Consider the following 25,576-nt stretch of genomic DNA (forward strand, 5'->3'; position numbering starts at 1 on the left):
TCCTCGAGAGAGAGAGAGCGGCCCAACTCTGCTAGTTGTGGCCCAAGCCCGGTAGCGTGACACGTCTCCCACCTCGCGACGTCAGCGGCGTACGACGCCATGGCAGCCGCTGATGGAACTTTTTCCATCGATCAACGGCTGCACGCGCGTCGTCCGAGGCTATTTAGCCATGCCCCATCTCTCCTCCGTGCCCTAGCGCACATTCTCCCCCCCCCCCTCCTTCTTACCTCGCGTCGTCTGGGTGAGCCCCCGAGCCCCACCGTCTCGCCATGCCAGCTTCCTACAGCAGCTCGATGCCGGCGTAGGTGGCGTCCCCTTCTTCCCCAGCAGCACCCGGAGGACACGGACATCAAGGCCGACCCGTTCCCGCATAGTTCGTACGTCGAGAGCTCCATCCAGGACGTCCACGACGACAGCTTCTTCCTCTCCCTCCGGCAAGCTTCTTCTACTTCGACTCGTCGTCCTCCCTCCTCTCCTGCGTCGGATTGTCACCTCTGCCCCTAGATGAGCCGCAACGCCGCTCTCCTCCGCTCCCCCTCTCTATTAGCTGCGTCGTAGCTAGTCGAGGCAGATGCCCTTCCGGAGTTGCGCCGGTAGGAGCACGAGCTAGCAGTGGCAGCAGCAGCAGTGCCAAGCGCGCATATTTCCCCGCGCTAGCCTTGGGAATGGAACCCCCTTGGACCCGCAACCCAAGTCGGTGATCATCCCCACCGTTGGTGGCCCGTGTGCTCACCGGCGATCGCCTCTGTTTCGGTCGCCGGAGCAGCAGTGTAGCGCAGAGGGGCCTGCTCAAAAGAGCAAGACCCCATTTTTGTTCAGATCACCCCTCCTAGCCCAACGGTTCCAGCAATGTGCCTCGACCCCGTGGTCATGGGTTTTAATCCCATCGGCGCCCCCTTTCTTTTATTTCTTTTTCCGTGTTGCGTAGCAATCTCTACTATTAAAGGGGATCTGCCATCGTGATGGTTCAACCTCGTACGATGGTTCGACCTCCTACCGCTAGCCTTTCCACCCTTTCACCGATTTTTTCAATCCCTCCATAAACCAGGCGATAAACCAACCGATTAGTTCAATAAAAACCCCTCTCGGGTCCTCTTTGTTGGAAATATGCCCTAGAGGCAATAATAAATTAGTTATTATTATATTTCTTAGTTCATGATAATCGTTTATTATCCATGCTATAATTGTATTGATTGGAAACACAATACTTGTGTGGATACATAGACAAAACACTGTCCCTAGTAAGCCTCTAGTTGACTAGCTCGTTGATCAAAGATGGTCAAGGTTTCCTGGCCATAGGCAAGTGTTGTCACTTGATAACGGGATCACATCATTAGGAGAATCATGTGATGGACTAGACCCAAACTAATAGACGTAGCATGTTGATCGTGTCATTTTGTTGCTACTGTTTTCTGCGTGTCAAGTATTTGTTCCTATGACCATGAGATCATATAACTCACGAACACCGAAGGAATGCTTTGTGTGTATCAAACGTCACAACGTAACTGGGTGACTATAAAGATGCTCTACAGGTATCTCCGAAGGTGTTCGTTGAGTTAGTATGGATCAAGACTGGGATTTGTCACTCCGTATGACGGGGAGGTATCTCGGGGCCCACTCGGTAATACAACATCACACACAAGCCTTGCAAGCAATGTAACTTAGTGTAAGTTGCGGGATCTTGTATTACGGAACGAGTAAAGAGACTTGCCGGTGAACGAGATTGAAATAGGTATGCGGATACTGACGATCAAATCTCGGGCAAGTAACATACCGAAGGACAAAGGGAATGACATACGGGATTACACGAATCCTTGACACTGAGGTTCAAACGATAAGATCTTCGTAGAATGTGTAGGATCCAATATGGGCATCCAGGTCCCGCTATTGGATATTGGCCGAGGAGTCTCTCGGGTCATGTCTACATAGTTCTCGAACCCGCAGGGTCTGCACACTTAAGGTTCGACGTTGTTTTATGCGTATTTGAGTTATATGGTTGGTTACCGAATGTTGTTCGGAGTCCCGGATGAGATCACGAACGTCACGAGGGTTTCCGGAATGGTCCGGAAACGAAGATTGATATATAGGATGACCTCATTTGGTTACCGGAAGGTTTTCGTGCATTACCGGAAAAGTTTCGGGCTCATCGGTAGTGTACCGGGAGTGCCGGGAGGGGTGCCGGGGACCATCGGGAGGGGTGTCACGCCCCAAGGGGTCTCATGGGCTATGGGAAGAGATAAACCAGCCCCTAGTGGGCTGGAATAAGTTCCCACTAAGGCCCATAAGGTTTGAGAAGGAAAAAACACAAGGTGGAAAGAGTTTCCAAGTGGGAAGGTGGAATCCTACTCCAAGTAGGATTGGAGTAGGACTCCTCCACCTCCAATTTCGGCCAAACCTTTAGGTTTTGAGGCTGCCTCCTCCCCTCCCTCCCACCTATATATACAGAGGTTTTAGGGCTGATTTGAGACGACTTTCTCACGGCTGCCCGACCACATACCTCCATAGTTTTTCCTCTAGATCGTGTTTCTGCGGAGCTCGGGCGGAGCCCTGCTGAGACGAGATCATCACCAACCTCCGGAACGCCGTCACGCTGCCGGAGAACTCTTCTACCTCTCCGTCTCTCTTGCTGGATCAAGAAGGCCGAGATCATCGTCGAGCTGTACGTGTGCTGAACGCGGAGGTGCCGTCTGTTCGGTACTAGATCGTGGGACTGATCGCGGGATTGTTCGCGGGGCGGATCGAGGGACGTGAGGACGTTCCACTACATCAACCGCGTTCTCTAACGCTTCTGCTGTATGGTCTACAAGGGTACGTAGATCACTCATCCCCTCTCGTAGATGGACATCACCATGATAGGTCTTCGTGCGCGTAGGAAAATTTTGTTTCCCATGCGACGTTCCCCAACACTCTTATCTCGGCTTGAAAAACCAGCCGGAAAAAATGACCAACGATCCACGCACCCACGTCCCAGCCCCCACCCACGTTGCTCCCGATCCCAATCTTCTGTGAGGTCCCAGGGGCGAATCTGCCGTGCCGGCGCTCATGGAGGAGATGTGGAGGAAGGCCAATAGGGCAATAGGCAATGGCATATGCGCGCACCTCCTCGCCATCGCCGCCGACCGGGACGACTGCGCCAGCGAGCGCCGCGCGTCCGACGCCTTCTCGCAGGACTCGGTGGCGGCGCACGCGTCCGCGCCCAATACGCCGGCGCAGGCGGAGGCAGCCGGCGCGCTGCTCCGGAGGTCCATGTCGGGAGTAAAGTCCTCGAAGGTGATCCCTTTCTCCCACATCTCTACTATTAAAGGGGGATCTGCCGTCGTGATGGTTCAACCTCGTACGATGGTTCGACCTCCTACCGCTAGCCTTTCCACCCTTTCACCGATTTTTTTCAATCCCTCCATAAACCAACCGATTAGTTTAATAAAAAAACCCTCTCGGGTCCTCTTATCTCGGCTCGAAAAACCGGCCAGTATAATGACCAACGACCCACGCACCCACGTCCCAGCCCCCACCCACGTTGCTCCTGATCCCAATCTTTTGTGAGGTCCCAGGGGCGAATCTGCCGTGCCGGCGCTCATGGAGGAGATGTGGAGGAAGGCCAAGAGGGCAATAGGCAATGGCATCTGCGCGCACCTCCTCGCCATCGCCGCTGACCGGGACGACTGCGCCAGCGAACGCCTTCTCGCAGGACTCGGTGGCGGCGCATGCGTCCGCGCCCAATACGCCGGCGCAGGTGGAGGCAGCCGGCGTGCTGCTCCGGAGGTCCATGTCGAGAGTAAAGTCCTCGAAGGTGATCCCTTTCTCCCACATCCCTCCTTCTGATAATAAGTTCATGCATGGATCTCTTCCGGCTGATTCTCGTACGTACGCACACAAGTACGGTAATAAGACCTAATAATCGACAAGTTTAGTGTGTGTTACACTCGCACTGGTGCCGAACTGATGGCGGTTGAAAGTTTCCATCCTGAATCCCTGCCTGTACAAATAAGCATACATTGTGATACTCTGACGCGACACGCCATCTAACTCTCACTCCATATGTGTGCAGCGCTGTCTATGGAAATGATTGAAAGTGACAGGGTGATAGAGGATGCAACTTGGCGCTCATCACTTTCTACCGTGTGCCCAAAAACGATGTGCTGATGCCTGCTGTTTCTGTTTGGTACTATGAATGGTGACTAATCAACCAGTGAATGAGGCCATGGTTAACTTTCCTCGACGTTGACGGTCTTTGTAATTCAGACGATGTTCATTCTCTGTTCCTTCCTGTTGTTGACGGTCTCAACCAATGTATCAGTTGTTGGGGAACACACTAGCCTTTCAAACACTGCAAGAATCAGAATCCTCGAAAAAGTGAAAACACTCATCATGGAATTTGAATCAAATCCTTCTTGCTGCATCCCTGTCTGTTCTCTGCTTCTTTCCTCCAGTGAACAAGCACTACTCCAGCTCCGCTGTTAATGTCACCACGTACTACTGCAGCTACTACTGTTTGCAAGTGAAACGATTTCCCGCAGGCCGGCGGGCCGTCGTACGCGGTGGAGCTGGGGCGGTTGGACAGGCTGAGCTCGATGGCGAGCAGCGTCCCCGGCAAGCTGGCGCCGCCGACGTCCAGCCTCGACCAGCTCATGGCGCTCTTCGCCACCAACGGACTCTCGCACACCGACATGATCGCCCTCTCCAGTACGTACGTATAATTACGCATTGCTTCGATGATGCACGTATGGGCTCTGTGTGTGTTTGCTTTGCTTGCACATCGAAATCGAGTTAGGATTCGCCGCCGTCGAGGTCTGTCAGGAGTATGACCCGAGGGAGATTTGCATGTTGATGCAACCAATGATGCGGCAGGAGTATGACCCGAGGTCTGTGTTAGTATTTGTGCTTAGTTGCTCAGACCCACGATAACAATTTTCTATCTCCTAAATGCCTGTGGATGAATGCAAATTGTAGGTATGGCTCCGTCTGCTTGGACATCATTAACCAAACGTGGAGCCCAATGTTTGATAACAACAATCTCTCTATTTCACTGTTTCTTTAGATGGCCGGGCTGATTAGCTTCCTTACATTATCTATAAACAGAGAGCTCTATGGTTGTTGTTATGACAATCTTCTAACCTTACAACTATATAGTATGTTTATACAGATCTTGTCAATGTGTTTGAAGTATTCCTCCCGCAACTTTTATTATATCCAAATCCTTCTGATCCGTTGAACGGAGAAGCTGCTGCACTCTTGATGCGTGATCGCCCTGCTTATGAGCAAAAAGTGAAAGGTGATTATATTTATTTAACACACATCTATAGTCAACTTTTAATCCATTGGATTACGTTTATGCTCCTTTGCAAAATGAAAATAAACAGAGGTACTTAATTATTTGTAGTATATAGTTTAGATTGATGATGTCAAATTGTCTGCCATAAGAAATTAAAAGGAGAAGATAAAGGATGAAATCCACTTATGGATTTTGTTAATAGTTTCGATCCATATTGTTCAACATGGGTTCGACTATGAGGAGCACGTTGCTAGCGCCGAAACGGACGGGGATGAGGCCGACGTTCGGGGGTTTGATAACATTGGCCATAGCAATCTGCCTCCTGGCCTCTGAACTCACTAACATCATGGAGGCGGTGAGGTCGTTTGTCCCCTCTCCATCGTTGTGCTCCTCCTGCTCTCCGTGGCCCCATCGCAGTGACCTGGTGATCTTGGATGAAGCCATGCAGGCTGCGGCGAAGGACGCATCGGCAGGGACGCAGCGTCGACCTCCTGCTTCTTCTTGCATCACATCCAAGATGCCGAGAACCTTGGCGTGTTTCAGACTTTCAGCCAATTGTTCTAAAGGTGACATCTCTGCTACTCTAATGGTGTTCTTTATGATATATATATGCAGGTTCGTTAGGCTATACGAATACATCATGTTGAAAGTTCTACAACTAGCAGATGATGATGTTCCGGCAAGGGAATATATCCAACCTCATCTGGATGGTTTGACTCAAGAAAGAGACGCAATTAAGTTTTGCAAGAAAAAACAAAAGGTAACAAACCTCCAAGTGTTCATGTTTCCTTTTCCTTCCTTGAAATGTTTCTGTCTTTTGGATTAATATATTGTAGGCTGATAAGAGGAATCACTATATTATGGATTCTCAATGACTGGGTAGTTAAATGAAGCAAATTCAGTTGAATAAATGGAGGAGCTGGTAAGTCACAATGGTGATTGTATTGTCTATTCCCCTTCTCGTGTTAGATTATTACTCTCAAAACTATTCTGGTTATTACTTTCAAACACGACTGATTATATGTTTTGATCTCAAAACTATTATGAGTATTACTTTCAAATACGACTGATTATACCAATTAATAGATTGACTATGTGTTTTTACCTGAAAAAAGTAAGGCATGACCCTACTATAATTTTTAATTTATCATCAAGAAAACAAAACAAATAAGGGAATGATAAAAAACTAGAATCTACATTGGGTGTTTGACTTAATGTTAGTAGAAAAATAACTCTTTATTGAGTGTCATGATTTCATCTGTTTACAAAGTGTGCTACCTGCCATGCTATCTATTCCACACCTATACCCCTGCACTGCTAAAGATGACGAGGCAGGGAAGGTAAGTTTCCTTTGGTTGGAGAAATACTACCGTGGCAGGAGAAATATTCTTGTGTGCTATACTATGTTTACTGTGTCTTGGTGATGAGGCAGGGAAGACAGGGAAGGCAAGTTTCTCTGTTTCCCTGGATAAACTTTACTGCTGCAGAGAACTGCTTTCTGTTTTGCACATTCTCTAATTTTATTATTCTTCTGTGTCCAATCTACAGTCACCTGTTGATGGGAAACCCATGCTCTTGACGCCTGAGGAATCAATCCATATTCAGGTATGTCCTTTCCTTAATGAACTTTGAACTCGTTGAGTCATTGTGAACTAGACTTCTGCTATCACAAAATGCTGATTTTATATCTTAACACTTGTGTGCCCATCCTTTATATTTCCGGGACATGAATGCAGAACAACATTGGAGCTGATATAATCATGGCTCTTGATGATGTTGTTAAGACAACAATTACCGACCCGAGGATAGAGGAAGCTATGTATTGTACCCTTCGCTGGATTGATAGGTGCATAGCTGGTATGGTTATTAGTCTTGCCTCTTGGCCAAATTATAAAGGAGTACTCATCTAGGTTTAGTAATCAACTATTTCCCTTCTTCAAGTTAAAGCTTAGGATCATTTCACTCACTGCCTCTACTTATTTTATGGATTTAAGATGTATTGAAGACCATTTGAAACTCCGATAAGCATGTGGTTAACTAAAGTCTGGTATTTTCCTTCTTCCAATATTGCCACATACTTGAAAACTTAATCTTTCTTTATATGTTTTTTATGCATTTTCCATGACTCCCTGCTATTAATTCAACAGTTTAGTGGCTGAATTTTTGAATTTCTTGTTGCTAGATATGCCATTGGTGGTCTTGCAGGTGCTGAAGATAAAGATTCATTTTGGTGTGTTGTTTCCCAGTGCACCGTTGGATTGCCTGAAGATAAACCATGATATGTTATGGTAAGTTCTAATCTTCTCAAAGTGCTCATGTTAAGCTTTCAACCACGCAACACGCAGAACTTGTTTGGTTGACATTGTTGTTCTTCTGATATGCAGGGTGTTGGTTATCCCCTTGATATTGTAGTATGCAGTGCTTTGGGTGCAGATATGTATGACTGTGTCTATCCAACACACACTGCTCGCTTTGGGAGTGCACTTGTGCCTGAGGTAGGAAAGTTCTTTCCCTGACAATCATATGCAATTCAAGCTAGAGGAACTGTGTGAAGCATTTTATTTTAGCACTGATAAGTATATCTTAGTCTTTTGCTTGAAACTTCCTACTGATCCTTGGCTTTCAAAGAACTTATCTTCCATTGGCCTGATATTGGTAAAAACAGTAACATATGCAACCATAGTTCAATCTGAACCGTGAGATCACAATCTCTGTACTTTCCTAGCTCACCATTACTGCAACGGAATCACATGAGAGGTGTGTCCGTGTGAGTGAGTGGGAGGGGACATTGTTTCTTCTAGAAACCCCATAAGCTGGACTTGTTGATAAATCATTTGATGGTGGTGCAACGGGGACCCTGGAATTTATGCTTGTTGGGTATATTATCTAAATTAACTATGCTTGTTTTAGAAGCAAGCACATTTTTATAGCAGGTTTAGGCTTTAAGCTTATGTTTGAGGTAGTCTTGGTGCGAATCTACTTTATCTACCCCTTTAACTTTAATTATCATTGATGATTTATGTGACCTTTTTTTCCTGTATCTCCTTAGGGTGTTCTCAAGTTAAAACAAAACGCAATGGAAACTGTGTTGGAATTATGCCCTAGAGGCAATAATAAATATATAGTTATTATTATAATTCCTGTATCAAGATAATAGTTTATTATCCATGCTATAATTGTATTGAATGAAGACTCATTTACATGTGTGGATACATAGACAAAACACCGTCCCTAGCATGCCTCTAGTTGGCTAGCCAGTTGATCGATGATAGTCAGTGTCTTCTGATTATGAACAAGGTGTTGTTGCTTGATAACTGGATCACGTCATTGGGAGAATCACGTGATGGACTAGACCCAAACTAATAGACGTAGCATGTTGATCGTGTCATTTTGTTGCTACTGTTTTCTGCGTGTCAAGTATTTATTCCTATGACCATGAGATCATATAACTCACTGACACCGGAGGAATTCTTTGTGTGTATCAAACGTCGCAACGTAACTGGGTGACTATAAAGATGCTCTACAGGTATCTCCGAAGGTGTTAGTTGAGTTAGTATGGATCAAGACTGGGATTTGTCACTCCGTGTGACGGAGAGGTATCTCGGGGCCCACTCGGTAATACAACATCACACACAAGCCTTGCAAGCAATGTAACTTAGTGTAAGTTGCGGGATCTTGTATTATGGAACGAGTAAAGAGACTTGCCGGTAAACGAGATTGAAATAGGTATGCGGATACTGACGATCGAATCTCGGGCAAGTAACATACCGAAGGACAAAGGGAATGACATACGGGATTATACGAATCCTTGGCACTGAGGTTCAAACGATAAGATCTTCGTAGAATATGTAGGATCCAATACGGGCATCCAGGTCCCGCTATTGGATATTGACCGAGGAGTCTCTCGGGTCATGTCTACATAGTTCTCGAACCCGCAGGGTCTGCACACTTAAGGTTCGACGTTGTTTTATGTGTATTTGAGTTATATGGTTGGTTACCGAATGTTGTTCGGAGTCCCGGATGAGATCACGGACGTCACGAGGGTTTCCGAAATGGTCCGGAAATGAAGATTGATATATAGGATGACCTCATTTGATTACCGGAAGGTTTTCGGAGTTACCGGGAATGTACCGGGAATGACGAATGGGTTCCGGGAGTTCACGGGGGGGCAACCCACCCCGGGGAAGACCATAGGCCTTGGGGGAGACACACCAGCCCTTAGTGGGCTGGTGGGACAGCCCACAAGTGGTCTATGCGCCAAGAGAAGAAAAATCAAGAGGAAAAGAAAAAAAAGGAGGAGGTGGGAAGGGAGGAGGACTCCCTCCCACCAAACCTAGTCCAACTCGGTTTGGGGGGGGAGAGTCCTCCCCCTTGGCTCGGCCGACCCCCTTGAGGGTCCTTGGACCCCAAGGCAAGGCCCCCTCCCTCCCACCTATATATACGGAGGTTTTAGGGCTGATTTGAGACGACTTTCCCACGGCAGCCCGACCACATACCTCCACGGTTTTTCCTCTAGATCGTGTTTCTGCGGAGCTCGGGCGGAGCCCTGCTGAGACAAGGTCATCACCAACCTCCGGAGCGCCGTCACGCTGCCGGAGAACTCTTCTACCTCTCCGTCTCTCTTGCTGGATCAAGAAGGCCGAGATCATCGTCGAGTTGTACGTGTGCTGAACGCGGAGGTGCCGTCCGTTCGGTACTAGATCGTGGGACTGATCGCGGGATTGTTCGCGGGGCGGATCGAGGGACGTGAGGACGTTCCACTACATCAACCGCGTTCTCTAACGCTTCTGCTGTACGGTCTACAAGGGTACGTAGATCACTCATCCCCTCTCGTAGATGGACATCACCATGATAGGTCTTCGTGCGCGTAGGAAAATTTTTGTTTCCCATGCGACGTTCCCCTACAGTGGCATCATGAGCTAGGTTCATGCCTAGATGTCTTCTCGAGTAGAACACAAAAGTTTTTGTGGGCGGTGATGTGCGTTTTGCTGCCCTCCTTAGTCTTTTCTTGATTCCGCGGTATTGTTGGATTGAAGCGGCTTGGACCGACATTACTCGTACGCTTACGAGAGACTGGTTTCATCGTTACGAGTAACCCCCTTTGCTCAAAGATGACTGGCAAGTGACGGTTTCTCCAACTTTAGTTGAATCGGATTTGACCGAGGAGGTCCTTGGATGAGGTTAAATAGCAACTCATATATCTCCGTTGTGGTGTTTGCGTAAGTAAGATGCGATCCTACTAGATACCCTTGTCCACCACGTAAAACATGCAACAACAAAATTAGAGGACGTCTAACTTGTTTTTGCAGGGTATGATTGTGATGTGATATGGCCAACGATGTGATGTGATATATTGGATGTATGAGATGATCATGTTGTAATAGAAATATCGACTTGCACGTCGATGGTACGGCAACCGGCAGGAGCCATAGGGTTGTCTTTATACTAACGTTTGTGCTTGCAGATGCGTTTACTATTTTGCTAGGATGTAGCTTTAGTAGTAATAGCATAAGTAGCACGACAACCCCGATGGCAACACGTTGATGGATGATCATGGTGTGGCGCCGGTGACAAGAAGATCGTGCCGGTGCTTTGGTGATGGAGATCAAGAAGCACGTGATGATGGCCATATCATGTCACTTATGAATTGCATGTGATGTTAATCCTTTTATGCACCTTATTTTGCTTAGAACGACGGTAGCATTATGAGGTGATCTCTCACTAAAATTTCAAGACGAAATTGTGTTCTCCCCGACTGTGCACCGTTGCTACAGTTCGTCGTTTCGAGACACCACGTGATGATCGGGTGTGATAGACTCAACGTTCACATACAACGGGTGCAAAACAGTTGCGCATGCGGAACACTCGGGTTAAGCTTGACACGCCTAGCATGTGCAGACATGGCCTCGGAACACGTGAGACCGAAAGGTCGATCATGAATCATATAGTTGATATGATTAGCATAGGGATGCTTACCACTGAAACTATACTCAACTCACGTGATGATCGGACTTGGGATAGTGTAAGTGGATCATGAACCACTCAAATGACTAGAGAGATGTACTTTTTGAGTGGGAGTTTAGCATATAATTTGATTAAGTTGAACTCTAATTATCTTGAACATAGTCTAAGTCCACTTTGAATATATTTGTGTTGTAGATCATGGCTCACGCGACAGTCATCCTGAATTTTAATACGTTCCTAGAGAAAGCTAAGTTGAAAGATGATGGAAGCAACTTTGTAGACTGGGCTCGTAATCTTAAGCTGATCTTACAAGCTGGGAAGAAGGATTATGTCCTTAATGCTGCGCTAGGAGATGAACCACCCGCTACGGCTGATCAGGATGTTAAGAACGCTTGGTTAGCACGTAAGGAGGACTACTCAATAGTTCAATGTGCAGTCTTGTATGGCTTAGAACCGGGACTTCAACGTCGCTTTGAGCGTCATGGAGCATTTGAGATGTTCCAGGAGTTGGAGTTTATCTTTCAGAAGAACGCCCGGATCGAGAGGTATGAGACCTCCGATAAATTCTATGCTTGCAAGATGGATGAAAACTCGTCTGTCAGTGAACATGTGCTCAAAATGTCTGGGTACTCAAACCATCTAGCTGAGCTGGGGATTGAACTCCCGCAAGAAGCTATCACTGACAGAATCCTTCAATCACTGCCGCCAAGCTATAAAGGCTTTGTGTTGAACTACAACATGCAAGGGATGAACAAGTCTCCCGGCGAGTTGTTTGCAATGCTGAAAGTCGCAGAGTCTGAACTCCGTAAAGAACATCAAGTGTTGATGGTGAGCAAGACCGCTAGTTTCAAGAGAAACGGCAAAGGCAAGAAGGGCAATTCGAAGAAGAGTGGCAAGCCTGTTGCCAATCCACCGAAGAAACCCAAGGCTGGACCTAAGCCTGAAACAGAGTGCTTCTATTGCAAGGGTATGGGTCACTGGAAGCGCAATTGCCCCAAGTATCTGGCAGATAAGAAGGCGGGCAAAGAAAAATCAGGTATATTTGATATACATGTTATTGATGTGTACTTAACCGGCTCTCGTAGTAGTGCCTGGGTATTCGATACCGGTTCTGTTGCTCACATTTGCAACTCGAAACAGGAACTGCGGAATAGACGAAGGCTCGCGAAAGACGAAGTGACGATGCGTGTAGGAAATGGTTCCAAGGTTGATGCAATCGCCGTCGGCACAGTGTCACTTCAGCTACCATCGGGATTAGTGATGAACTTAAATCATTGTTATTTAGTGCCTGCGTTGAGCATGAACATTATCTCTGGATCTTGTTTATTGCGAGACGGTTACTCTTTTAAGTCTGAGAATAATGGTTGTTCTATTTCTATGAGTAACATCTTTTATGGTCATGCACCGAATGTGAGAGGATTGTTCATATTGAATCTTGATAGCGATACGCATATACATAACATTGAGACCAAAAGAGTTAGAGTAAACAATGATAGCGCCATATTTTTGTGGCACTGCCGCTTGGGTCATATTGGTGTAAAGCGCATGAAGAAACTCCATGTTGATGGACTTTTGGAGTCACTTGACTTTGATTCACTTGACACGTGCGAACCATGCCTCATGGGCAAGATGACTAAGACTCCGTTCTCCGGAACAATGGTGCGTGCAAGTGACTTGTTGGAAATCATACATACCGATGTGTGTGGTCCAATGAGCGTAGAGGCACGCGGCGGATATCGTTATTTTCTCACCTTCACTGACGATTTAAGTAGATATGGTTATGTCTACTTGATGAAGCACAAGTCTGAAACATTTGAAAAGTTCAAGCAATTTCAGAGTGAAGTGGAAAATCATCGTAACAAGAAGATCAAGTTCCTACGGTCTGATCGTGGGGGTGAATATCTGAGTTTCGAGTTTGGTGCTCACTTAAGACAATGTGGAATTGTTTCGCAGTTAACACCGCCTGGAACACCACAGCGTAATGGTGTGTCCGAACGTCGTAATCGTACTTTGTTAGAGATGGTGCGATCTATGATGTCTCTTACTGATTTGTCGTTATCATTTTGGGGTTATGCATTAGAAACAGCTGCATTCACTTTAAATAGGGCACCATCAAAATCCATTGAGACGACACCATACGAACTGTGGTATGGCAAAAGGCCAAAGTTGTTGTTTCTTAAAAAGTTTGGGGATGTGATGCTTATGTCAAAAAGCTTCAGCCTGAAAAGCTGGAACCCAAAGCGGAAAAGTGCGTCTTCATAGGTTACCCAAAAGAGACAGTTGGGTACACCTTCTATCTCAAATCCGAGGGCAAAGTGTTTGTTGCTAGAAACGGAGCTTTTCTCGAGAAGGAGTTTCTCTCGAGAGAATTGAGTGGGAGGAAGATAGAACTTGACGAGGTTGTCGAACCTCTCATCCCTTTGGATGGTGGCGCAGGGCAAGGGGAAACCTCTGTCGTTGCGACGCCGGTTGAGGAGGAAGTTAATGATGATGATCATGAAACTCCAGTTCAAGTTTCTGTTGAACCACGCAGGTCGACGAGATCACGCGCTGCTCCAGAGTGGTACGGTAATCCCGTCTTATCAATCATGTTGTTAGACAACAATGAACCTGCAAATTATGAAGAAGCAATGGTGGGCCCAGATTCCAACAAATGGCTAGAAGCCATGAAATCCGAGATAGGATCCATGTATGAGAACAAAGTGTGGACTTTGGAGATACTACCTGAGGGCCGCAAGGCTATTCAGAACAAATGGATCTTTAAGAAGAAGACGGACGCTGACGGTAATGTGACCGTTTATAAAGCTCGACTTGTGGCAAAGGGTTTTGCACAAGTTCCAGGAGTTGACTACGATGAGACTTTCTCACCCGTAGCGATGCTTAAGTCCGTCAGAATCATGTTAGCAATAGCTGCATTTTTCGATTATGAAATCTGGCAGATGGATGTCAAAACAGCGTTCCTTAACGGTTTCCTTAAGGAAGAGTTGTATATGATGCAACCCGAAGGTTTTGTCGATCCTAAAAGGGCTGACAAGGTGTGCAAGCTCCAGCGATCCATTTATGGACTGGTGCAAGCATCTCGGAGTTGGAACAAACGCTTTGATGAGGTGATCAAAGCATTTGGGTTTATACAAGTGGTTGGAGAATCATGTATTTACAAGAAAGTGAGTGGGAGCTCTGTGGCGTTTCTAATATTATATGTGGATGACATATTACTGATTGGAAACAACGTAGAGCTTTTGGAGAGCATAATAGGTTACTTGAATAAAAGTTTCTCTATGAAGGACCTAGGAGAAGCTGCTTACATTCTAGGCATTAAGATCTATAGGGATAGATCAAAACGCCTGATAGGACTTTCACAAAGCACATACCTTGATAAAGTTTTGAAGAGGTTCAAAATGGAATAGTCCAAGAAAGGGTTCTTGCCAGTTTTACAAGGTACGAGATTGAGTAAGACTCAGTGCCCAACAACTGATGAAGATAGAGAGCATATGCGCTCCGTCCCCTATGCTTCAGCCATAGGTTCTATCATGTATGCGATGCTGTGCACTAGACCGGATGTTAGCCTGGCCATAAGTATGGCAGGTAGGTTCCAGAGTAAATCCAGGAGTGGATCACTGGACAGCGGTCAAGAATATCCTGAAGTACCTGAAAAGGACTAAGGAGATGTTTCTCGTGTATGGAGGTGACGAAGAGCTCGCCGTAAAAGGTTACGTCGATGCAAGCTTTGACACAGATCCGGACGACTCTAAGTCGCAGACCGGATACGTATTTATTCTTAATGGGGGTGCAGTAAGCTGGTGCAGTTCCAAGCAAAGCGTCGTAGCAGATTCTACATGTGAAGCAGAGTACATGGCTGCCTCGGAGGCGGCTAAGGAGGGTGTCTGGATGAAGCAGTTCATGACGGATCTTAGAGTGGTGCCAAGTGCACTGGATCCAATAACCTTGTTCTGTGACAACACGGGTGCCATTGCCTTAGCAAAGGAACCACGGTTTCACAAGAAGACCAGACACATCAAACGACGCTTCAACCTCATCCGCGACTACGTCGAGGAAGAGGACGTAAATATATGCAAAGTGCACACGGATCTGAATGTAGCAGACCCGCTGACTAAACCTCTTCCACGGCCAAAACATGATCGACACCAGAACTGTATGGGTGTTAGATTTATTACAATGTAATTCACATGGTGATGTGAGGGCTAGATTATTGACTCTAGTGCAAGTGGGAGACTGTTGGAATTATGCCCTAGAGGCAATAATAAATATATAGTTATTATTATAATTCCTGTATCAAGATAATAGTTTATTATCCATGCTATAATTGTATTGAATGAAGACTCATTTACATGTGTGGATACATAGACAAAACACCGTCCCTAGCATGCCTCTAGTTGGCTAGCCAGTTGATCGATGATAGTCAGTGTCTTCTGATTATGAACAAGGTGTTGTTGCTTGATAACTGGATCACGTCATTGGGAGAATCACGTGATGGACTAGACCCAAACTAATAGACGTAGCATGTTGATCGTGTCATTTTGTTGCTACTGTTTTCTGCGTGTCAAGTATTTATTCCTATGACCATGAGATCATATAACTCACTGACACCGGAGGAATGCTTTGTGTGTATCAAACGTCGCAACGTAACTGGGTGACTATAAAGATGCTCTACAGGTATCTCCGAAGGTGTTAGTTGAGTTAGTATGGATCAAGACTGGGATTTGTCACTCCGTGTGACGGAGAGGTATCTCGGGGCCCACTCGGTAATACAACATCACACACAAGCCTTGCAAGCAATGTAACTTAGTGTAAGTTGCGGGATCTTGTATTACGGAACGAGTAAAGAGACTTGCCGGTAAACGAGATTGAAATAGGTATGCGGATACTGACGATCGAATCTCGGGCAAGTAATATACCGAAGGACAAAGGGAATGACATACGGGATTATACGAATCCTTGGCACTGAGGTTCAAACGATAAGATCTTCGTAGAATATGTAGGATCCAATATGGGCATCCAGGTCCCGCTATTGGATATTGACCGAGGAGTCTCTCGGGTCATGTCTACATAGTTCTCGAACCTGCAGGGTCTGCACACTTAAGGTTCGACGTTGTTTTATGCGTATTTGAGTTATATGGTTGGTTACCGAATGTTGTTCGGAGTCCCGGATGAGATCACGGACGTCACGAGGGTTTCCGGAATGTTCCGGAAACGAAGATTGATATATAGGATGACCTCATTTGATTACCGGAAGGTTTTCGGAGTTACCGGGAATGTACCGGGAATGACGAATGGGTTCCGGGAGTTCACCGGGGGGGCAACCCACCCCGGGGAAGCCCATAGGCCTTGGGGGAGACACACCATCCCTTAGTGGGCTGGTGGGACAGCCCACAAGTGGTCTATGCGCCAAGAGAAGAAAAATCAAGAGGAAAAGAAAAAAAAAAGGAGGAGGTGGGAAGGGAGGAGGACTCCCTCCCACCAAACCTAGTCCAACTCGGTTTGGGGGGGGAGAGTCCTCCCCCTTGGCTCGGCCGACCCCCTTGAGGGTCCTTGGACCCCAAGGCAAGGCCCCCTCCCTCCCACCTATATATACGAAGGTTTTAGGGCCGATTTGAACCGACTTTCCCACGGCAGCCCGACCACATACCTCCACGGTTTTTCCTCTAGATCGTGTTTCTGCGGAGCTCGGGCGGAGCCCTGCTGAGACAAGGTCATCACCAACCTCCGGAGTGCCGTCACGCTGCCGGAGAACTCTTCTACCTCTCCGTCTCTCTTGCTGGATCAAGAAGGCCGAGATCATCGTCGAGCTGTACGTGTGCTGAACGCGGAGGTGCCGTCCGTTCGGTACTAGATCGTGGGACTGATCGCGGGATTGTTCGCGGGGCGGATCGAGGGACGTGAGGACGTTCCACTACATCAACCGCGTTCTCTAACGCTTCTGCTGTACGGTCTACAAGGGTACGTAGATCACTCATCCCCTCTCGTAGATGGACATCACCATGATAGGTCTTCGTGCGCGTAGGAAAATTTTTGTTTCCCATGCGACGTTCCCCTACAAACTGATGAACGGCCCATTGATCCTTCTTGTCCATGTATGGTATGGCTTCAGCACCACTAGGAACAAAGTGGTAAACCGATTGATATAATTACAATCTTTGGAGTTTTGTATAAAATACTAACATGGTGTTCTTCTTGTTCAGGTCTGCAAAAACTGTACACGTGCATACTTGCATTGTCTTGTCACGAAAGATCATAGGGGCTCTCAACTGTTGTCATATCACAATTTATCGTTTATGATGCGGGTACCCTGTCAATATTTTTTCCGATTAGTTCATTTTGAGCACCGTCAGCTATTGTTTGATCACTCTGATTTCTGTTTCAGTTAAGTAGAGATCTCCACATGTCGATTCTTGAAGGACGATTTCCAGAGTATGTTGTCTCATTCGACATAAATCTGCCTGATTTGTCACTGAAATAGTGTGTTGGTAAATAACGAAATTCTGTAACATGTTGCAGATTCATGAGAGGATTCTTGAGGGTGCAGGTTTGTCTTGTTCTCCAATCTCTACTCTATGATATATGCTTGAACCAAAAATAGCTGAGCAACAAACTACCCCCTTGTTTCATCTGCTACCCAATCATCTACAAAGCCAAAAATCATACCATGTTTTGTTATTATGTTTCTTAGTAGTTTGAGTTACCCGTAAACGCTAAAATCATGATGATGACAGTTCCCGAAGGGCGACGTGCCAAAGTGGGTTCACAATGCAATGGAGGTTGCCCGCATTGACATATCGGAGTGCTGCACCCCGACCAACTGTCAGCATGACGCAATGGAGTCCGCTGGCGTCGACATAGCGGAGTTTTGCCCGCCAACCAAGTGCCCGTGACGCGGAACGCTCGGGGGCATTCATTACAGATACCACGGTACCGTTGACTATAGGAAGGGTTGCCGCGTGGAAGTGATCGTTCATACTTAACATGACGCGTTTTCATGAGGTTTTGCTTTAGATTGGGTTTCAGGTAAACATAAGGTATAACTGTAGGAGTGAACACAATATTCTGCCTGAATAACTTTTGTGGCATTCGTCTGCTTTTGTTATGCAATGTGCATTGCTTCTATTGTGGTCTTAGAAGGGGAGGTGGATGCTTGAGCTATAGGTGCTAAATTTCTTTTGAGAACTGAAAAAGTGAGTGTCTGGTTGTAAAAATGTTGTTGACATAAGAAGCTTCATGACTCATCTTCATAGGATGTTCTAATCTTCTAGCCATGTGATGGTGGTAGTATAGTGAGTGATGATTGGCATGTATTGTGTGAGTGCTTGGTTCAATTTATTTTGGTTCAGATACTTATTATGTTGATATTTGAAGTTTCAGGAGTGCTAAACTTAGCATCTTGATTATTGAGTATGGTGTTGTTATTGTCATAAATTCTATCAGTCGGTACCTTTCATGCTTTTAGTGTAATTGAGGTGTTGGATCGAACATACAATTCCTTACATATGAATCTATTTACTAGCACCGCTATGGGTCTCCTCTTACATTATCGGATCACTTTTGACATCATAACTGTATTTTGTTTTTGTAATGTGAAGACCGTGAAAAGCAGTCGTTGCCATTGTAGTAATGTTACTATTTGTGCACCGCACTTCTTTTATTGTAAGAATTTGTTGATGAAATTTCAGGCATGCAGCTGCCAATGAAGTGAAGAAAGCAGTCAAGACCTTTGATGTGATCCAGAGGTTTAAAGTGGAAGCGGACCAAACTGTATTTTATTCCCTTCTTCGTGCTCTTTGCACAAGTAAGAACATAGAAGATGCTGAGGAGTTGCTTCTTGCAAGAAGAAATTTTTTTCCTACTCACAACAGAAGGTTTCAATATAATACTTGATGGTTGGTGTAACATATTCACCGATCTGGCCGAAGTAAAGAGAATTTGGAGAGAAATGTCAAATTGCTGCATTACTCCTGATGGTACATCTTATGCTCTCATGGTCTGTTGTTTCTCTAAGGTAGGGAACCTTTTTGATACTTTGAGGGTTTACGATGAGATGAAGAAGAGGGGTTGGAGTCCTCGTATTGATGTCTATAACTAACTTATTTATGTTCTGACAAGAGAGAATTGCGTGAAGGATGCAAAAAATGTTCTCAGTAAAATGGTAGATGAAGGTTTCCAACCGGATGTTGAAACATACAATAGTATTATAGTTCCACTCTGTGAAAGTTGCAAGCTTGAGGAAGCGCGGAAGATAATGGAAGACATGAAAATGAAGGGCATTGTTCCAACCATTTCGACGTACCATGCATTTTTGAAACAGGAAGGCATTGACGAAACACTCCAGCTACTGAAGAAAATGAAAGAAGATGGCTGTGGCCCTAACAGTGACACATTTCTCATACTCATTGATAAGTTTATCCAACTGAATGAGTCTGGAAATGCTGTGAGGGTGTGGACTTAAATGCAAAGATACGACATTAGGCCTGGTTATGCACACTACATGGCAGTGGTCCAAGGTTTGGTTAAACATGGATGTATACCACGAGCTTTGGAGTATTATGATGAAATGAAGGCAAATGGTTTTGCTTCTGATCCGATACTTGAAAAGGAATTCAAAAAAATTCTATTGGCCAACAGAGACCATTGGCGAGGAGCAGGCAGATACAATCTTATTCCACATCGTACCAAACATTTTACAAGCATGACAAGAATTCCGTAACACATGTGTCACTGTTAAGGGGCTTCTTTGTACGGCAGAAGTAAATGTGAAAAAATGTGATTGTGAGGTATGTTGACTTACCAAGTTGCACTTGAATCCTATATTAATGAGCACTGAACAGCTAAAGTTATTGCTTCCCCTGAAACAATTTGCCTTTGAGGGCCGTTTCCATGTCCCATGTACACGGTGTAGTTTCGACATTGTTTATGGACCGAAAAAACCATTAAGGTGTACAACGAGTGTGCGGTGGAGCTTTGGGTGGGCGTGGAGGGGGCGTTCCACGTGGGGCGGGAGAGCGTGGACGAGTACTGCGGCGGGGCCTGCTTCGCCGAGACAGAGATGGCGCTGCGGTGCGTGGAGGAGGTCGGTGCCTCGCTGTTCGCCGTGAAGCAGGCGCTCGGCAGCGGCTGCAGCTACACGCCCGAAAGAGGAACCTTCGACATACGTGAGCACAGGGAGTGCCGCGACGAGTACGGCTACGGCTACCACGGCACGCACGAGCAGCTCGGCTACGGCGAAGAGGGCGGCGACCGGCAGTACGAGTACCCGGGCGGCGCGTTCGACAACTACTGCTCCGGCGGCGGCCCGGTGCGAATGCTCCTCCTCGCCTCCTTCATTGCCTCCGCGTCGGCGGCACTGTTTCTTGCCGTCTGAGCGGTAGCGATTTCACCATGTACCATCTGTAACTATAGAAAGGACGAGTATTTGTCCATCATGTTTGACATACACTTCTGAATAACAATTATTTGATCAATGTATATATATATATTTTTTCTGTTCCGTGGCAACGCACGGGCACTAAACTAGTAGAGATAGCTTAGCTAGCTTAAGTTCCCCTCCGTGGTCAGGTGTATTGACGTAGCATAGTGGTGTTCCTGTAGCAATAGAGATAGTTTAGCTAGCTTAAGTTTCCCTTGGTGGTCAGCTGTACTGAAGTAGCATAGTGTTGTGGTGTTGTTTGTGTGGTGCGCCAGGTGCAGGGTTCGATCCCCCACCTACACCTTTTCTTTTATTTTGGGTGGTTGTGTGTGTGTGAGTGCACGGGATCCCATGTGGCCATGTGTGGGATGCCATGTGCCCTGTGTGTGTGCAACTGTGTGTATGTGTGTTGTGGGGCATGGCCCACTTGCATACACACACTAGGGGGGCAGGTGCAATGACCAGTGGGCCCATGCCTTTTTTGTTTGTTTGTTTTGAGTTGTTCTCCATTTTAGGTATAGTCCAAATAGGTTATAGCCAGATTTGGCCTATGCCAAATTAGGCAGTTTTGGCTTACACATGTTTTGGACCCATATTTATTTCTCTTCTTATTTGTGGCTGTGATATTATATTTTGTGGATTAATTCTAGAAGTTTAATTGCCTAATCTGGTTTATAGCAGATATGGTAGGGCAAGAACAGCTCCTGTTCTTGGCAGAGTTAATTTTAATCTTGTGTAGTATTTCTTTTGCTGTTTGTGGTGTTTTTTTGCATGCATATATAGCAGTGTGATATATGGATTTGGGGTAGGAGAACCCAAGGAATCCAATGGTGGCACTGGATTCTAGTTTTGAGAAGTTCTGCAGAAGTGTAACTTTGTGATGAGGTGGCATTTGTTTACCTACGTAGGCTGGTTTAAGTGCATAATTTAGGGGGTTGAGCATCCATGCATCATATTAGTTAGTGCATCATGTTGTGCATGTGATGTGGTGTATATCGTGTGTGATTCTTGTTTCCGGTTTGCTTCGTCTCGATAGTGTTCCGCAAGCATGTCGGAATGTGAGGATCCGTTCGACTAAGTCGGTTCGTCTGCTTCACGGAGTCGTTCTTCTTCCAAGCGGGATCTCAGGCAAGATGATCATTTCCCTAGATACCATTACTATCATTACCATGCTAGTTGCAACCTAGCAAACCATATAGCATGGTAAAGCAAGCGGTAACATAGCTCGGTTGTAGACATGTTGAAGGTTTTCATGGCAATGTTGGGAGGCTGATATTTAACACGTGGTAAAAGGTGGAAGGCTCGGCTTTCTAGCCTGGTGTTTTGTTCCACCTTTGCCCCCCTGAGTTTCGGCTACCGGTGTTATATTCCATACTTGAGCGCTCCTAACACGATCGGGGTTGTTATGGGGACCCCCTTGATAATTCATTTTAGATTAAGACTGGTCTGGCAAGGCCCTACTTTGGTACTACATTTGCCTAATAGCTAATGAACCATATAGGGAGTAATTAACCCGAGGAAACTTAATCAACCCCCAAGCCAGTGCTCCTCATGAGTGTTGGTCCAGCCCAAAGCACTATGTGGGGCCAACCCAGGGCAACTTGGCTGATTTCTATCAGGCCACCGTACGCGTAGCTTCGTGCCCTCAGAACGAGATACGCGGATCCTATCGGCATCGTCGACACGTGGGGTGGCCTTGCTAGATTAGTTTTACCTTTGACGAAATATCTTGTGCATCGGGATTCCGGTGATGCTTTGGGTTAGAGTTGAGGTTTTCCACTAAGGAGTTGGACGAGATCGCGAGTTTCATGATCGAGGATTTCTATGCGGCTTGTGCTAACTTGTGATGGACTATTTGGAGCACCCCTGTCAGGATTAAATCTTTCGGAAAGTCGTTCCCGTGGTTATGTGACAACGTGGAAACTTGGTTTAAGATCCGGTTCTAGATAACTTGAAGTAAGCTTAATTAAAATATGACAACCGGGTGCGTAACCGTGACTGTCTCTTTGAGAGCTCCTTCTCCGGTCGAGAACACGGTGGAGTTATGTTTGACGTAAGTAGGTGTTCGGGATCATTCATTTGATCATCAGTAATTCGCGTCCGCTATGCATAGATCTTCCCCCTCTTTTTCTTGTACTCGTAATTTAGCCACCAAAAAAAATGCTTAGTCGCTTGCCGCAGCCTCACCACTTAACCATACCTCACCCATTAAGCTTTGCTAGTCTTGATACCTTTGAAAATAAGATTGCTGAGTCCCCTATGGCTCACAGATTACTACAACACCAGTTGCAGGTACATGTAAAGTGGTATTAAGACGTGAGCGCGATGATTGTTCATTTGGAGTTTTTTCTTTTTCTTCATCGATCTAGGATGGGTTCAAGACTGGCAGCCTGGGATAGCAGGGATGGAGGTCGTTCTTTTATCGTTTGTTTTTGTCTGTAGACGGACCCTACTCTTCTTCATGGTGATTGTATGAAATGTACTGATGTCACTCTGATGTAGCTTGTGGCGAGTGTAAGCCAATTTCATATACTCATCTTTTCAGTACATGTACTTGTAACGATATTAATTCTTGCGAAACGACGAGATGTGTTTATATCCCTGTCGAGGCCCTCGCGCCAAAATAAGGATAGGATCGCATCTTGGGCGTTACAGCTTAACTCCTTTATATCATGACTTGGGTGTGTGCATATGTTACAATGGCGTTCGTTTCTACTGGATTGTTGATGATCGTTGATTTATATATAAAATGAGACAAAAGCTTTTTTCATGAAAATAGAGAAAACATTGGCCGACGAGGCCCTGCTCAGAGCCGTTCTTTTCATGCGTGCGTTGTTTTGCTATATAATGAAGGTGTTTATCTCTTTTTTGTGGCATTTCCTTTCCACTACTTAGATTTTCTCAGCCTCTTACCAAGTTTATCGAGATAATCTTGTAGAGTGTGCAGAGAGGTTGGACCAGCATAAGCTGGAATAGGCAGACGGCGCAGTCGAGGCACTCCTCTATTGATGCATCTTTTTGTCTAAGAAATCTTTAAGTCAAGTTTTCTTCACACCACCAGTTTGTTCATCCTCCCACCTTTCATCGATTTTCCGGTTTTCCACCTCTTTTTGGTTTCATCAAATCAATCTTTGGTAACCTAAGGGCATCTTAAAGATGGACCCGCAAATGTTCCGAAACCATCCGCACGTACGGTCCGTACTGCAGAAGTCATCCAATGAGGTTCTATATATATCGGTCAGTGGTTTCCCGTAAATGGAAGACATGTCTGGTGGAGGTTTGCGGAAGTGTGAACCGCTACTTTGCCCGATTCTGAGCGCCCTGGCCCACCGAAAACTCCTCCCCCTCCCGCCTGTGCTTCCCGGCTGGTGCTAATTTCCTGCATTCATGCCACTATAGAATTGACACTCCCTATTGAACAGCGGACCCGACCTCTCACTAGCGCCCACATTGAAGCAGCTCGCCGATCGAGGGCGCCGTCCGCGATGCGTCTCTGCTGTCCGCGCCTGTTCATTGCGGAGACGCGTGACTGGACAATGCAGGACCAATGTTTACCAGGCCCGTTTAATGCCCCGTCCGTCCGTATGCCGCTATTAAACAGGCTCATCGGTCGAGAAACACACTCCGACATCCCACACTGACACCTGGCCTCACCGGAATCCCCTATTTAAGTGCAGCCACACCCAGCTATCTACATAGCATAATGTATCCGCTCCACATCCTCCTTCCTTGCACCACATCCGCCATGACTGCAGGCGGCGAAGCTCTATGGGAAAACCTTTCCCTAGAGAAGAAGCAGGAGGTGGCCACCCATGCCACCGCTTAGAAGAGCGGTCTTGCCAAGCGGATCAAGGCCGATTTCCCGTCCAGCTCGCCCGAGGTCTCCGACTACGATCAGGACACCACGATAGAGAAGGGCTTCGATGACACCGCCCTGACTCTCACGCCTCCTGTGCACTCCGGCTATACCATGGTGCATGCGCACGTGCACTACAATGCCGCAATGGTGGAGGGGCAGCCTGTGTCGGAGCATACGTTTTAATTAGAGCGGGCACTAGAGCAACACCGCACGAGCGAAGAGGCCCTGGTGGCCATGGCTGCGAAGAACACGAACTTTGTCGCGGAGCAGCGTGCCATCTACTATGCCATCCGCGCTCAAGTCGCGGCTCACCAGGAAGCGGGCGTCACGGAGGCGCGGTTCTAGACGACCGCGGGAAAAAATTATGAGTTGTGCCTCCTACGCGTCGCTGACGAACCATCACGCGGCACGGTGGGACAACAACATCCAAGGCACCACCATTTCCCTCGTAGACCAAATGTCCATTGGCGACGGACTAGGCGCGGAGTCCTCCGATGATTAGTAGGGAATGGGAGGCGGCAGAGTCATGTGTCCCATGTGGGCCGGTCCGTCTCCCATGTTCCACTCTTCCTCCCTGGAGACCACACCTTCACTTTATCGGTCTTATCACCGGTGCTCATGGATACGGCGAATGGAGGATGATATAGGCTTGGACTCTGGGCGCCACCGACACAGGATAGGTTTAGGGGTGGGTCTTTTTTTTATGTTCCTCATGTAATGAGATCAGTCATGTTTGTATCAAATCCATCATGTTTGCATGAAATTCACCCATGTTTGCATGAAATTCACCCATGTTTGCACGAATTTTGTCCGGTTGGTTCGAGTTGTTGTCAAAATGTTTGCGGCTAGTGTTTGATGGCGTTCTCCCACTTCTGTGTCCGTGGACAGCCCCCCTCCCCCTGTCCGCGAACAGATGTGGTAGAAAATTTGCGGGTTGCTTTTGAAGATGCCCTAATAAACCAGATAAATCTATGGTAAAACAACAAATTTAGTATCCATAAATAAATATTTTTATGGTAAAACCTATTAGCAGTTAGACATTTTTGGTAACCCAATAAATTATAAT

At 46.4% G+C, this 25,576-nt stretch overlaps 1 pseudogene; it reads left to right on the plus strand.

The window, feature by feature from the left end:
* The first annotated feature begins 7,373 nt into the window (after positions 1–7,373).
* On the plus strand, positions 7,374–18,157 carry LOC123425271 (annotated as a pseudogene).
* The last annotated feature ends 7,419 nt before the right edge of the window (positions 18,158–25,576 follow it).

Source organism: Hordeum vulgare, chromosome 2H (genome assembly GCF_904849725.1).
Source record: "Hordeum vulgare subsp. vulgare chromosome 2H, MorexV3_pseudomolecules_assembly, whole genome shotgun sequence".
Lineage (NCBI taxonomy): Eukaryota > Viridiplantae > Streptophyta > Magnoliopsida > Poales > Poaceae > Hordeum > Hordeum vulgare.